The sequence below is a fragment of the Rhinopithecus bieti genome, unplaced genomic scaffold, assembly GCF_001698545.2.
Source record: "Rhinopithecus bieti isolate Rb0 unplaced genomic scaffold, ASM169854v2 scaffold_3948, whole genome shotgun sequence".
Lineage (NCBI taxonomy): Eukaryota > Metazoa > Chordata > Mammalia > Primates > Cercopithecidae > Rhinopithecus > Rhinopithecus bieti.
In genome coordinates, this window is record NW_016804646.1 from 3385850 (window position 1) to 3402613 (window position 16764).

The window sequence follows — 16764 nt, forward strand, 5'->3', positions numbered from 1 at the left end:
TGTAATATAAATATCCAAAATTATAACTTACACTCTATTTACAGCTTTCATTATTGCATACACATTTTAATATACAGTACTTCTGCTACCAATCAGTTCAAAATAGGTTTAATTTTCATTATGGTTCCTTATTTGACCCATGACTTCAGTAGTGTGTTTGTTTTTTAGTTTCCCAACTTATGAGGGATTTCTAGTAATACATCTGTTAGTAATTTTTAGCTTAATTGGACTATGGACAGAGAACACAGTCTAAATTATTTCAGTCCTTTTGAAGACTTGCTTTGACAGTGTAAAGTTAATGTGTATCTAGCAGTTGTTGAGCAGTGCTCTAAACAGGTAATATAGGTCAATAGCTTTAATCATATTGTGTAAATATTCTGTCGTCTCTTTTTAATCACTATTTGCGTACATGTTTTATTAATTATTGGAAAATTACATTAAAATTTCTCACACTGAAAGTGGTTTGGCCTAATTCTCCTTATCGTTATGATAATTTTTTGTTTTATGTAGCTGCCTCAAATTTTAAAGTAGTTAAATGCTGACAAACTTTCTACCATTATCTCGAGTAACTTTTTGTCTTAATTCCATCTTAATGTAGAAATTCTGCTTTCTTTTGCTTATAATTTTGCTGGTAATTTTTTCCGTCCTCTAACTTTCAATCTTTTTATATATTGGTCTTTTGGATTTTTTTTTTTTTTTTTTTTTTTTTTTTTTTTTTTTTTTTGAGATGGAGTCTGTCTCTGTCGCCCAGGCTGGAGTGCAGTGGTGTGATCTCGGCTCACTGCAACCTCTACCTCCCAGGTTCAAGTGCTTCTCCTGCCTCAGCCTCCCAAGTAGCTGGGATTACAGGTGTGCACCACTATACCCAGCTAATTTTTGTATTTTTAGTAGAGACAGGGTTTCACCATGTTGACCAGGCTGGTCTTGAATTGACCTCAAGTGATCTGCCCACTTCGGCCTCCCGACATGCTGGAATTACAAGCATGAGCCACTGTGCCTGGCCTGGATTTGTTTCTTATGAACAACAGATAGTTAGATTTTTTAAAAGTCCAGTTTAAGTTTTTTGTGTTTTATCTAGAGTTTTTAGTTCACTTAAATTTATTATAACTGATATGTTTGCATTTATATGTACTACCTTATTTTGCGCTTATTTTTTCTGCCTTTTTATTTCTCTCTAATTTTTTGTCTTATTTGGATTGATGAAAATTTTTCTCATCCTATTTTTTTCTTTCCTCAAGAATGGACGTTATACACTGTAACTATTCTAATTGTGGTTGACTTATCAAGTCCTATCATGTTTACGGAATAAACACAAATCCTCTTTGGAGAAATCCTGTTATCCTGTTCCCAGGAAACACAAGAACTTATCATTAGAGGTGTTCATAAATAGTCCAGTGCTCTTCCTTTTGGTCTTATGGTAGGATTGTCCTTCCTCACCCCGATGCCTTGAATTTAGATATGGCCATGTGACATGCTTTGGCCAATAGGAGGTGAAGGGGGTCATATGTGTTTAAGAGCCAGTGAATTAATTTATCTTATTCTTTTCCCTTTGCCATGATGTGCTTGGAAAGATGTGTTGAGAGGAATACTCTGTCACCCTGCGTCGTTGAGGGTTGTTTGATTACATGAGCACTGTGGCAACCTGCATGGGCCATGCAGTACAAGGGAAAATAAAGCTTCCCTGTGTTCAGCCACTGACACTTCAGGACTGCTTCTTACTGGAGAATAAACCAGCTTAATCTGAATGATTCAATATCTTAATTCCATTCCCCTCTGTCTAATGTATGCATAATAATATCCCCTCTGTATAATGTATTGGGTATTTAATTTTATCTTGCTTTTGGTAAACCCCCAAATATTATTTATATGACCAAAATGTATTTACAACTGTTTGTGATCTTTACTTCTGTTTGCACATCAGGTGTTTCATCAAGGATCACTTGTCTGAGCAACATTATTTTTTTAACATGGTTCTATTAGCAAGCTGTCTTACTTTTGGTTAATCTGAAAATGTATTTTGCACTTATTCTTGAAATAGTTTGGTTGATTATAAAATTTAGTTTGATAGTCCAGATGTGGATTTCCCTTTATTCACTGATCTTCTTGAAACCATAATTTGGTGTTTTTCATTAGTTCTGGAAACTTCTCAGTCACTATCTACTTACTGGCTTTACCTAATGATTTCTCTTTTTCTTTCTGGAACCCTGACTATGTGTATATTGGAAGTCAGTCTATCCTTATATTTTTAAATCTCTCATTCATGTTGTCTACCTATTTATCTGTGCTACATCTGGACATTTCTCTTTAGCTGTATCTAATCTTCCACAAAGCCCATACATTGGGATTTTCCTTTCAATTCTTACATTTGTCATTAATAGACATTCTGTTTGCCTGTTATTTTTATGTGGTTGGTTATTTTTTATAGCTTCTTGTTCTCCATACATGTTTTCAAGTTTGTCTTTTATTTCATTAAATTTATTAAACACAGTAATTTTATATCAGTGTCTGATACTTCTCATAACTGAAGTCTTTGTGACTCTACTTCTGCTGAATCTATATATCTGCTTCTGTATCTATATCTGTATCTGTATCTGTAGTCATATCCACACACATTCTAGTTTTCACTCATGGTGCCTTATTTCCTTGTTGTTTGTTGATTCACTCTGATTGCCAGATGCCACTTGTCCTGGAACTGTATTTGTTAATATATTCCAAGGCCTGGGATGAAGAAGGATTTTTTTTTCCAGAGCAGATCTGTGTTTGTTTCTGAAAGGTGCTAGTAGCATACCTCTTTAAACTAAATCTTTGGCTTGAGATTATTTTTTAGTCCAGCAAGGTGGTTTGAATTCTGGAACAAATTGGTGTAAAGGCAGCTGTGGTTAAACTGTTCAATGTTAGCTTTCTTTTTTCTCTCTCTACCATTCGGACTGAAGGCTGCAAACAGGCACTTTCCTGGCAGTCCTTTGTGTGTCTTTGTGGATGGGCAAGTCCCTTCTAATTTGCCCTTATTCTGAGGAGTCCCAGCACTATGGGGTGAAGGCCTCTTACTGGAACCCCACCACGGGTAGACCCCAGGTATTGGCTCCTGTATTCCACACCTCAAAAAATGATAAAAATGGAAGCTCATGCCACACAGGTTGGCTAATACCTCCTTAGCAAAAACCAGTCTCAGTACTATGGTTATTGCTCTGCGTTCATGACTTCATCTGAATTTTTAGCCAGAGGATTTCTTACTCTCTTGCTCTTTTGTTAATGCTTTTTAGAAAACTGACAATATATTTTATCCAACAAAACTGACAGTATATTTTATCCAATATTTTTTGCTGTTTTCAATGGGAACATATTCTGAGTACTCAGTGTGCCATGTTACTCTAAATAGAAGCCACACATTCACTTTTAGAACAAACACTTGTTAATGATCTTCGGAGTGTCAGAACCTATTCTGAGGGCTGAGACATGAAGAAGAATAACCCGCAGCTCCCATCTCCAAGACGTCATAAGAAAGTAGGGGAGAGAGACATGAGAACAGGCAGCAGTGGAGAAAGCAAAGTGCTGTGAACATTCCCAGAGTGCTTCATTAGAGCCACGAGGTACCTGAAGAGGCAACTAACCCATGTAGCAGTTCAGACAAGACTTTCTAATTAAGTGCCGAAAAACAAGAATCAGTTAGGCAGGCAAAAGGAAGGAGCAAACAGTGGTCTTCGGAGAAATGAGGTGACATGCTGAAAGCATGGGGGGAGAAAATAACGTTTGTGGCCGGGCGGGCTCACACCTGTAATCCCAGCACTTTGGGAGGCCGAGGTGGGCAGATCACGAGGTCAGGAGTTCGAGACCAGCCTGACCAATGTGGTGAAACTCCATGTGTACTTAAAAAAACCAAAAATTAGCTGGGCGTAGTGGCCCGCACCTGTAATCCCAGCTACTGGGGAGGCTGAGGCAGGAGAATCGCTTGAACCCAGGAGGTGGAGGTTGCAGTGAGCCGAGATTGTGCCACTGCACTCCAGCCTCGGTGACAGAGTGAGACTCCATCTCCAAAAAAAAAAAAAAAAAAAAATTCTTTAACAAATTATTAGAATTGATATGTGGAAAGGATTCTGTTTAACCTACCTAAGAAAATATCAGCCTGGCCAACAATGTTGAAACCCCATCTCTACTAAACATACAAAAATTAGCCGGGCGACGTGGCGGGCGCCTGTAGTCCCAGTTACTCGGGAGACTGAGGCAGGAGAATGGCGTGAACCCAAGGCGGAGCTTGCAGTGAGCCCAGATCGCGCCACTGCACTCCAGCCTGGGCGACAGCGAGACTTCGGCTCCAACTCAGAAAAAAAAAAAAAAAAAAGTTTGAGCAACAATCATTCAAACAGGACTCGAGCTTAGAGGGTGAATGGTAGGGTAGATGGGGAGAGATGAGGATGGAGAGACACGCAGGGAAGATGTTGAGGCGTTGCCGGGATTCTCCGGTAAAACGGCCATGTCTCTGGTTGATTGAAGCCCTCCAAGAGTATGTTTTGGGGGGCAATGATAGGAACAGTTGGTCTCTGTGGAGTGCTTTTGTTTTGTCGCGGTCATTTGGAGAAAAGCACATCATCATATAAAGGGAGGGCGTCTGGGGAGAGGTGCAGGAGAGGAGCGGCTGGAGAAGTTGGAATAGAGGGGGCTATAGAGGGGATGGGTAGACAAGGCGCCGCTGAAGGGAAAAAGAGTGTGTCCCCAGGGACCAGCTGGACTAATGCTGCTTCAAGCACAGGTGGGCACATTCAGTACCAACGTTTGTCCCCGAAGGGGGTGGGGAATGGCATGTTGGGCCTTGCAGGAAGCAGGATCATCCAAAAAACAGGCCCTTTCTAGGCTCCAGACTCAAAAGGAAAGCAGAGACGGGAGTGGGAAGGCCCAGGCGTGAGCCCTGGTGAGTCTGGCAGGGACTCCACCACGCGGAGCAGCAGCTGAGGCTGCAGGAAGTAGAGCCCCGGGGGCTGCGGTGATTCCAGGCTGCGCTGGCGGAGAAGAGGGAAGCTCAGAGACCAACAGCAGGAAAAACCACGGTGTGTCCAGAGTTGGTTCCTGCCAGTGGGTTCATGGTCTGGCTGACGTGAAGAATGGAGCCACGGATCTTCCCGGTGAGTGCTACAGCTCTTAAAGATGGCAGGGACCCAAAGAGTAGGGGGCAGCAACGTTTATTGTGAAGAGCAAAAAGACAAAGCTTCCACTGCCTGGAAGAGGAGCTGAGCAGGTTGCCGCGGCTGGCTGAGGTGACCAGCGTTTATTCCCACATTGTCCCCGCCCATGTTCCATTTCCAACCTATCAGAGTGCCCCTTTTTTTCAATCCTCCCTGCGATTGGCTACTTTTATAATCCTGCTGATTGGTGTGTTTTACAGAGCACCGATTGGTGTGTTTTATGCTGATCGGTGCATTTTATGCTGATTGGTGTGTTTCACAATCCTCTTGTAAGACAGGGAGGTTCTTGATTGGTGCCTTTTCAATCCTCTTGTAAGACAGAAAAGTTCCCCAAGTCCCCACTCCACCCAGAAAGTCCAGTTGGCCTCACCTCTCAACAGGGCAGAGAGAGGGCAGCTGGGACGGGGCGGGAGGCAAGGCTGACTTCCAGGGTTCCACCTTGGCCAGCGAATGGAAGGTGAAGGAGGAAATAGCGGAGAGGAAGGGAGCCTAGATGGAGAGACAGCTCAGTGCTGGGCTTGTTGGGTTCAAGCAATTTTGGAGCTTTGAGGGCACACCCACTATAGGGGAGGAGAAGATATTAAATTAAATTCTAAATTGTGGCAAGAATCTCACATGGAAACAGCCTCTGGTGACGCACCTGGTAATTGTGACTGTAGTGATCTCTTTTCCAGCCTACGTCCATGTCCGCTTCAGACTGAAGCTCATTCCTTTCTTGTCCCTGAGGTTTCTTCATGACCAGGGAGGAAGCAGTCCTTTAACTTCATGAATGCTTTTAAACCCTGGGTCATGCAAAGCCTTCCTAAGATCCTGAGTAAAACATGAGGTTGCCCGGCACAATTCTGTGGCTGACTTTCAATAGTTTTCCCAGCTTTATTCTCAACTCAATTGTATTATTCTAGTCAGCTGACCTATGGCATCACTATCACACCTCCATTATTTTAGAGCTGGGATTTCCAACCTCAGCACGTCATTCATCTGAGCAACTTCCACCGTGGTTTCCTGTCCATACAAGCGGCCCTCCTCCACACCGCAATTCCACTCTCGTGCCAATTCTTCTTTTAGAGTCAGGAGCCCAGAAAGCTTCTACCATGCCAATTACAAGTCTCTTTGTGACAAGCATTCTAATCTACTCAAAAAAAAATACGTATTTATAGCATTTGTTCAACTAAAAAAGTATACTATATAAAGCCCAAGAATGTAAGAGTTTAAGTGTAAAAAAAACTGACATCAGCAATTTTACCTCCTCCTTATTTTCCTCCAGCTACCCAGTTAGGAGGATTGTTTTCTTGGTCTATTCATCTTCCCAGTCTTCTCACTGAATTATCCTCTGACTCTCCTAGGGACCAAATCTCAATTCTTGTCTTCTGTTCATCCTTACTCCTTGGCTTTCTCCTCATCCTTACTCCTTTCTCTTCTTTTAAAGAAGCAGGCCTACGTAAAATTCCAGGGAGTATTATTGTTATTACTACATTTTCTGTCACATTCTTCAGACGGGCTAGACTCCTTGCAAAGCAAAATTGTGGGCACACAGGCAACCGAAGACCTAATCTGCTCAACAGGGTCATGGTGCCCTGTGTGCGGTCACCCTGGAACCAAGTCAACGGTGCTTTCAAAGACTACAGCCAGCCTCTGTCTGCATCCCGGCCTGCGCCCGGGGGAAATAGTAAAGCAATAGGTACCTTACAATAGGGGGTGAGGAAAAGCCCACCCAGCAGGTGGCATTCAGGTGAGATTGCTTACTCTACATGCCCTCAATTTGAAGGGGCAAGTGGCCCACCAAGCCTTCTAAGTCATCGCGTGCATTTCTCAAAAGAGGGCTCTCTGTGGGTTGCACACCAGTGTGACCGTAGAGAATAAGGGTGGCGCCAGTCACCTCCTGAGAGAGCGATGAATGTGTCCTTGTGAACCGATCAAGGCTCTCCCTTGCAGGTGGCCTGACTCAAGGGCTTTGCAGGAGACAGGGACACAAGAAGAAACTTTCAGCAAGTTTTACCATCAGGGATAAAGGACATTAGGACCCGCCGGTCACTGCAAGTCATGCCAGCGGAAGCTTGACCCGAGGGGCCAGGGCGCACAGACACAGCTGTGCTCTAAGAGTTTAAACAGCATTTTGGCAGATGTTTCTTGGTGATCAGTTGGAGTCTTTGGCACGAGGCTGGCATCTGGCGTGTTTCCTGTTCATTACTGATGAAATTGTCTAACGTGTCTGTGTCTCATCCGAACACAACAGAAAAAAAATGCCTAGGAATAAACACCCTAATCTAACCCTTGGAGGAATGTGTAGGTATTGTTTATCTTTGAAATAAATATTCAGGTCACATAAACTGCAGTTCAATGTACAAAGCAGAATTTAATATGAGGACATATAATGTTTAAATATCTTTGCATAGTAGTGACTTTTTAGGTAATCACTATTTTATATGCCTGTTACATTTGTGGTAGGAGTTTAGCTAGATTTTATTTGAAAACTACAGCTTACTTATAAAGTACACACATTATTTTAATCATGTACAAAAATGTGTAAAACATGTTACTATGTAACATGGGCATCCCAAAGTAGGTGAGTTTCTTAAGAAGCCACATGAAATCTTTGCAAGGCTATAAAGAGGTCGGGAAATGATTCACTTCCCAATGACTCCATGTGGATTAAATACACTTTTTTTTTTTTTTTTTTTTAGACAGTGTCTCACTCTGTCACCCAGGCTGGAGTGTAGTGGCATGATGTTGGCCCACTGCAACCTCCGCCTCCTGGGTTCAAGCAATTCTCCTGCCTCAGCCTCCTCAGTAGCTGGGATTACAGGTGCACGCTGCCATGCCTAGCTAATTTTTGTATTTTTAGTAGAGACAGGGTTTCACCATGTTGGCCAGGCTGCTCTCAAACTCCTGGCCTCAAGTGATCCACCCACCTCAGTCTCCCAAAGTGCTGGGATTACAGGCGTGAGCCGCCGTGCCTGGCCTAAACACACATTCTGAATTTAGCAACAGGAAACAATTGAGGAAAATAATGACACATACTCACTGAACACACACCAGTTCCAGGCAATTTGCTGAGAGATTTACGTTAGTTAGCTCAGTTGACTCTCTTAGGAGCGCTGTGACGTAGGTACTTTACCCCCATTGTCTAGATGAGAGACCTGAGGTTTCAGGTTGAAGTTACCTGTCTAAAATCCCGAGTGAGAAAGCAGTCATATTCCAGAGAGCCTACATTATGCCGACAGAGAAATATGGCTCCATGAGAAAGATTTATGCAGCACCTTAAAATATGCACCTTTCTAATTGGAAATTCTGAGTATTTCACAAGTACAAGTACTTTCTCACCTCTTCAAAAGTATTAATTTTTTTGGAATAATGATAAAAGCTCAAACCTGTTCTGCTGAACAGGAGAAAGGGCAGCCAGGGGGGCACAGAGGGAAAGCCCCCCCTTTCTGTCTCTACTCCTCATGGTTAAAATGTTACTATTTGGCCACGCTGGCCTCCAGACATGACTGTGGCCAGGCACAGAATGGGGTTTCACACTAGGGTAAACCCTCAGATCTTCAAGGTCTATTCCCAGGTCCTGCCAGGCAGGTCTGGGGCTTGGAGTGTGGGAGCCACTGCTCTGTGGGCTGCTGCCTAGACGGCAAGCTCCTGTTTGTTTGTTTTTTTGAGGCGGAGTCTTGCTCTGTCGCCCAGGCTGGAGTGTAGTGGTGTGATCTCGGCTCACTGCAACCTCTGCCTCCCAGGTTCAGGCAATTCTCTTGCCTCAGCCTTCCAAGTAGCTGGGATTACAGGCGTCCACCACCACATCTGATTAATTTTTGCATTTTTAATAGAGATGGGCTTTTGCCACGTTGACCAGGCTAGTCTTGAACTCCTGGCCTCAAGTGAGGCCGGGTCTCCCAAAGTGCTTGGGATGACAGGCGTGAGCCACCATGCCTGGCCTGAATGTCTCGTTATTTAAAAGTGTGTTGGGGTGGTGGTGGGCCTTACTCCTAATAGTTAAAATCACACACTGATGGCCAAAAAGCACACTATCAGGAATGATTTAGGAATTGAGAACTCAAGAAGTTAACTTCAAGTACTTCTCCCCTTCCTAGGTAGAGGAGAAAACCGAACATCAAATATAGACAGATAAGATTCTAAGTCATGGTACAAACCTCCCCAAAGGAACTGTGAGGATCAACTTTTCTTAAAGATCCTAGCTTCCCCGTTTGCTAGCGCTTCTGAGTGATAACCGAGACTGTCGTTACCAGGAGAGCACATGCAGTAAAGTCATCGACGTCATCAGCGCAATTTCTCACTAGACGCCTGGTGCTGAGCGATGCACCTTCAGTCTACGCTGTGCACCTCTTTATTACTGAAAGGTGGTTAAAGCTACATTACAATAGTCCCCCCTTATTCACATTTCCCTTTCTGAAGTTTCGGTTACCTATGGTCAACTATGTTAGAAAACTATTAAATGGACAGTTCCAAAAATAAACATTTCTTAAGTTTCACATTTCAAACTATTCTTAGTGTGATGAAACCTTGCACCATTCCGCCTGGGACATGAGTCATCCCTCCGTCCAGCATATCCTTGCTGTAGACACCGCCCTGGCCCCTGATAGTCACTTGGCAGCCGTCTTAGTGATCAGATTGACTTCCTGTGTTCAAGTCATCCTTATTTCACTTAATAATGGCCCCAAAGTGCAAGAGCAGTGATGCTTGCAACTTAGAACAAAGAGATTCTAAGTGCTGCCTTCAAGTGAAAAAGTGAAAGCTTATCATAGGTACAAATATGTAAGAAAAAACATTGCCAGGCGTGTTTGCTTACGCTTGTAATTCCAGCACTTTGGGAGGCTGAGGCAGGTGGATCACTTGAGGCCAGGTGTTCGAGACCAGCCTGACCGACAAAGTGAAACCCTGTCTGTATTAAAAATACAAAAAATTAGCTGGGTGTGGTGGCGCGTGCCTATAATCCCAGCTATTTGGGGGTCTGAGGCCGGAGAGTTGCTTGAATTCGGAAGGTGGAGGTTGCAGTGAGCCGAGATTGCGCCAGGAGTGAGATTCTGTCTCAGAATAAAAGAAAGAAAACAGAAAAAAACATAATGTAATCAGGTTCTGTGTTATCTGTGGTTTCAGTCATCCACCGGGGGTCTGAAAATGTATCCCCCATTTATAGGCAGGGACCACTGTATTTCAATTCTCTCAGTCCTAATCTTAGTCTATACTTTTCAAAGATTTATCAATGAAAGCAAGTCAAGATCAATTGATTTTTGTTGTTGTTAAAACAACTGTAGGACTCCCACTAGGCCCGAAAACTTTTTAAGGCAAAAATTATGAGACACATGTTTGGTAGTGTGCTTTTTTAGTATTCTGTAAGTAATTTCAAATATTAGCAGTAAGGTAATTTTAAAATTTTGTTTTAGAGAACAGGCATTTGTATTCCCTAGTAATTATTGTTATGAATGATTTTTGGGTTAAATAAACCAAAGTTTGTGGTCTAGGCCTCAATTTAGATGTGATATAGTGTTCTAATAGTAGGAATTTCAGTTATGTTTAGATAGCCAGCTACACTATTTGGAGAAACCCACGTTGGATGTAAGAGATTTTAAAGTGCACAGGCCCAGCGAAGTCACAGTTGTGTGATGGAAGCATTAGTATGAATGCCTCCACTAGGACTAAATTCGTCAGTCAACAGAACATTGAATAGAGTGAAAGAACCCTCCTGATTACTATGCTGGGTCATATAATCCATGGGGAACTAAATTCTGTGGGAAGAGAATCAGATAATGCTAGCTTCAAATAAACCGAAATCCCACAAAATTCAATGGTAAATCAGGTTACTGGGGGGGAAAGAAAACCTAGTTATTTCAGCATCATTGATACCAAGTGGAAATCACCAATCAACAATCCATATCCCTTCAAAAGGAGATTTGTAGTAGGTAGGGATCAAATAATTAGTTGACCCAAATAGTCCTTCAAATACCTGAAAATGTGAACATTACCATGTCAAAGGAAGAAAAAAACACTCGTCTTACTACACTCAGAATGTTCTAAATCTTCAGTACTCTATAGCTTTCTCATCAACGTGCACAGTGGTGTAAAATGATTTTCCAGAGGTCAACTCTTGAGAAAATGTCCTACTGCTATGAGTCATTAAGTGGGTGAACGATGATTTATGAATGGAACTTACATGTTGGATACCAAGAAGACTAAAACTCACATCTTGTAGACAGTACCTTATGTTTTCATGGAAAAAAAGATACAGATTAGCATCACTTCCTATTCACTAAAATGGTTCGAAATTTTAAGTAATGAAATAATGTGACATTTGTCATATTGTTCTATACAGAAATGGGTAACAATTCCAGTTTTACCATTATATTCAACTTCAGTGCAGTCACCTCTGATGCTACCTTTCCACAGATTGGCAGGGGTCCTGCTCTGCCCATTCCCCAGCCCTGGCATGAAGGGTATGGATTCCAAATGCATCTGAAATGTTCAGTCTGCTGCTAGGCCCTGAACAGCTGCCTCCCGTTACGAGTGGCCTCATCAGCTGACCCCAGCCACCCATTCAAATACTATTTTGCGAGTGTACCATGATTAGAAAACCTTTGGGAAGCCCTCTTCCGGGGAGCCCACCTGACCCCAATTTTGGCAGGAGCCAGCACTCTCAATGTACCCTTTTCTTCTCCTTACCTTTCTCCTTTGTAGAGAAAAAGAATGGAAATGGCATTTGGGAGGGTCATAAAATGATGGAGGGAATTTTGTCAGTTGTGCAGGAGTTTGGCGGAAAGCACGAAGATGAATGGACTTGGGACCAGGGGTGGGAATGTGGGTGAGGCCCTCGCAGTAATTGACAGGAAGTGACGGAAGTGCAGGCAGGCCCATCACTCGTCGCTCACTCAGATGCTATTTATCAGGCACCCCTCCCATGCCAAGCACATTTGAGAGAGGGGAAGAGCGAGCTCTCACTTTACCCTGCAGAGGCTAGACACATTCTGTACGACCTCCAAAATAGTGCAATTCCAAAAGACACATTTTTGGAAAGGTGCCTTTTGAGACAGAGGCTCCCTTTGTCGCCCAGGCTGGACAGATCTGCAGTGGCGTGATCTCAGCTCACTGCAACCTCCGCTTCCTGGGTTCAAGCAATTCTCTGCCTCAGCCTCCCGAGTAGCTGGGATTACAGGTGTCAACAACATGCTTGGCTAATTTTTGTATTTTTAGTAGAGGTGGGGTTTCACCATCTTGGCCAGGCTGGTCTTGAACTCCTGACCTCGTGATCCACCCACCTCGGACTCCCAAAGTGCTGGGATTACAGGTGTGAGCCACCATGCCCAGCTGGAAAGGTGCCTTTTTGTTTGCAGTGTTTTTTCTCTTTCTTTTAGCAAATACTGCCTGAAACAGTTATAAAGTGTGGAGGTGGCAGTACAATAGAGAGCCACATGTTAATGAAGCTAGAGCCCAGGGAGAAAACCATGCCTTTCTGTGTAGATGGTTCTGCTCAGAGGATGCCAACTCTCAGCACGTGGCAAGGGTTTGATACAAGAGATCCTATTCCCAGTTTGTCAACCACATATATGAACTTAGGATTATCATTTCCCGATGTATCTCTCTGGGCATCTGATTTCTCATTTGTAATCAATAGAGTGTTAGTTCTTATGATCAACAAAACTGCTTTCACTTCTAAGGGCTTTTGATCAAATTTTAAAATTCTACATCTTTTAATTTTGGATGCTTACAAAAAGATCCTGGGTTATCTCTCAGATATGGAAACTGGAATAAACCATTTTCTATACCCTGCTTCTCCCACAATAACTTAATATAGATATATGCTTAAAGTGAATATCAAAGACAGTCTTGAAGATTAAAATATGAGTAAGGAGTACAGTTTCAGTTTCACTTTTGCAGATGGAAGAGCTGATAATGGGACAGGTAGCGCTGGCACGGCCTTGAGAAGATGCATGAACCAGCTGTGGTGCACTTTAGAACCTGTGAGTGACTTGCTGCCCTCACCAGCCTTCCAGCCAGTCAATTGGCTTCTAAACCAATTTCAGGGCTAAGTCTATCAGTTGACTTGACGATTCTCTAGGGACAGGTAAGAAACGGGATATAGTGGCATTTATTCACTCAACAAATATTTATTGAGCACTTCCATTCCAATTGCAATTAAACATTAGTGATATGAAACTCAAGGAAAAACACCATGACGCTCCCACCTTCAGGGGCACTCTGTAATGAACAAAAGGACGAACAGTCTGAAGGAAGAGGAATGTTATCCTAAATTTATATAGACTGCAAAGATTAAGTGCAAAGCTACTATTTTTAGATAAAATCCTTCTCAGACAAGACCATAGTACAAGGGTTAAAGGACAGTGGTTGAATTTCAATGTTAAATGGTATCTCATGAGAATATGAAAGACTTTGAGACTGGTAAAGGCGTTTGTACGAGGACTATGAGGATTTTACCCTTAGGGATACATCACACTAGGATTTGGCTTTGGATCCAAAGAAAGCCCCCAGGAAGGCCTAGAGGGAGAGGTGCCAGGGCTGGAGAAATGCCTTTCTCAGCAGCAGCCAAAGGTGGGTGAAAATAAATGGTAATTCCTCCTGGTAACCCAACAGCCAAAACATAGTGGCTTTCAAAAAATACTTTTGGAAAGTCATAGATCAATAGGATATGATATCAAGGAATAAGATTACTTCAAATATGGCTATACCAAGAAGCAAGACTTTCTACTAAAGTTTAGCCATCATTCTGAAATGAACATACTGTGAGACATTTAGCTCCTGTCTTCACAGAAGAGAATCATTTACTCGACGTTCTGCATAAAACTGGGGCTTGGAATTCTTCTGTATAATCCTCATACTACTTTTATATTCCATTTCTCTCCCCAACCTGGGACTGTAAGCTGTTTAAAGCAGGAATGGTATCATCACTCTTGTCTACCCAGAGGTCAGGCATGGTATTCAGCCCAATCACTTTAGCACATAAATACTGCTTGAATGAATAAAATCTCTTAGTTATTTTGAAAGTTCTTTGACTTGTATTTGGAATTTTAAAAAATCAGCATGAGTTCTAAATTGGATTTGTCTATTGAAACAACGTAATTAACAGCTCAGTCTCAAAATTTCTATATATTTTTAATCTACTTCCTTAATCATCAACCCCTATTAAATTCTGTGATATGAAATAACTTAGGTGAAATCTACTTTATGTCCAAAAAGTGGAAACACATATACAATGGAAAAAAAAAAATTAGCTTAACAACAACAAAAAACTTCACCAGAATGAACAGTGTTTAAAAAACATAACAAAAAATAATATCTAGTAGTTTGGCATGTTTCCTATGATGAAAGAAAACAGACAAAAACTGACATGGCCAGCAGCCTTGCTAAAGATAACTTGTCTCCATAAATACACATATGACAATTCAACCTGGCGTAATACACATGCGGAACTGAAATCTTCATTTGGATAGTGACCATAGAGTTTTCTAGCCCTACTGAAAAGCACAGACACTCCTCAAGAGCAGGTTCTGTTTTCCAGTTTACTTTGCAATACACCAACCATTTAGATACTTGGATGCTTTTGACAGTCAGTCCCTGGTGCTACTGTGGAAAGCAAGCTTATATTGCTCTGAGAAAACAAAAAACAAAAAACAAAACAAAACAAAAACAGCACATTCACGTCTACTTATCAAGTTACAGTTTTTGACTTGTGGCTTCTCAAAAATACTTTACGTTGAAATTCCTTAGAGATGTCGAAGAGCATAAAGACAGGTGGGAGTAAAACACTTGGACACTTTGTTTAAAAGAGAGGCTAAAATTGTAAAATAAAAGATGCCCCTCCATTAAAATATCCTGTCTTTACTGTCTACCCAGACCATGTATTTGAAGTTTACCAGTTACAATAGCAATTTCTCCCCAGTAAGTCATTAAGGGAGTATTTTTGAGAACAGGTACTCAAGGTATGTTGATCCCCCTTGGTTTCTGATTGTAAGAGATTAATCTGTTCTATTACACAACTTTATCATATTTGACTAACATAAATTTGATACACAAGTTTGATTTTCGTACATTTTGATATACACAGAAATACTGATTGCATCACTTAATTAACACCAATTGAGCACTCAGAAATTTGACTGTGGTGCTAATTCATCAATATGAGTAACCTGCAAGTGCAGAGCATGTATGATTTCTGCTGGGTGCTTTCTAGTGGTTTTTTCCCCCTCATATTTGATTTTTATAGCCATTGATATACAACAGGGTATCACAACAGCCATTTTCTATACATGGCCTACAATTTTTTTCCTCTGGTATTTCTGTATTTTAATTCCATTACAGAATTCTACAGTTTCTACTTTTAAGAAATATTCATATGAGAAACAGGTAGTAATTCAAACTGAAAAGGAGTGGCATGAGAGACTCCTGTGCATAAAACTCTTCAGGCATTCCTCACAGCCTGCTGAGGGCTCTCAGCAAGAAGGCTCATGTTGACACTATTACCAAATTCTTGGCTAGCAACCTGCTGGAATGGATACAGATCTCACAGCAGGCATGACTTTCATCACCTTTGGCTTTAGAAGAATGACAAATGAAAAAATACTTAAGAAATGGGAGGGGGTGTGGTATCCAATTTCAGTTTTCAAGTTTGTATTTAGACTAAATTTACATTTGTCTCTATTTTTCTTTTCCATTAGCTCTGTTCAATGCAGTTTTGAAGGCAGTGGTACTCCTCTTTGAACTGAGGGGAGAAAGTGGTAAGGAAAGCAGGAGCTTCCCAATATTTCCCTTAATCACATGAACTCTTCCCAGTTCATTGCCTCTGTACTTAAATGTGGGGTTCCACAGATAAAAATAAGGTGATCCACCCACCTTGGCCGAGCCTCTGCACCTGGCTTACTTCTTTCTTTTACATCAGGGACACTCTGCTTTCTGGTTCAGTAACTTTTCTTTGTTACAACCTCTCTAGGATGGAGCTAAGGATGGTGGTGGTGATTCTTTAGCAAAATACAGCAAGCATTTTAGAAAAATTGGGTCGCACGTTTTGCTGTGGTTTGGGTGGAGTCTGTCCCCAGGAAAACTCCTGTTGAAATTTGATCCTGGTGTGGAGTACTGGGAGGTGGGGGCTGATAGTTGGGTTACTGAGGTGGATCCCTCGTGATAAGATTAATGCCCGGGATGGGGTGTTTTCCCTCTTGCAGGGATGCATAAGTTTCTGAGACTGGGTTGAGTCTGGCCTCCTTGCTTTCTCTCTTGCCTTGTGATCTCTGTGCACCTGGTCCACACTCCCCCTTGGCATTACACCATGAGTTAAAGCGGCATGAGGCTCTCACCAGATGCAGCTGCCCAATCTTGAACTTTCCAGCCGCCAGAAATGTGGGCCAAATAAACCTTTTTTCATATAAATTACCCAGCCTCAGGCGTTCTGCTATAGCAACACTAAATGGACTAAAACACTTCTCTGAAGAATCCAAGGTATTCACACGGCCATCTCGGTATTTATTAGCTTAGTGGGATGCACATTATTGGTGGTGTCCACATTAGTGATGTTTTCCTTGTACAGTACAAAATCTCTCTGCCGAAGACTCATAGAGAATTCAGTGAAAAGGACATA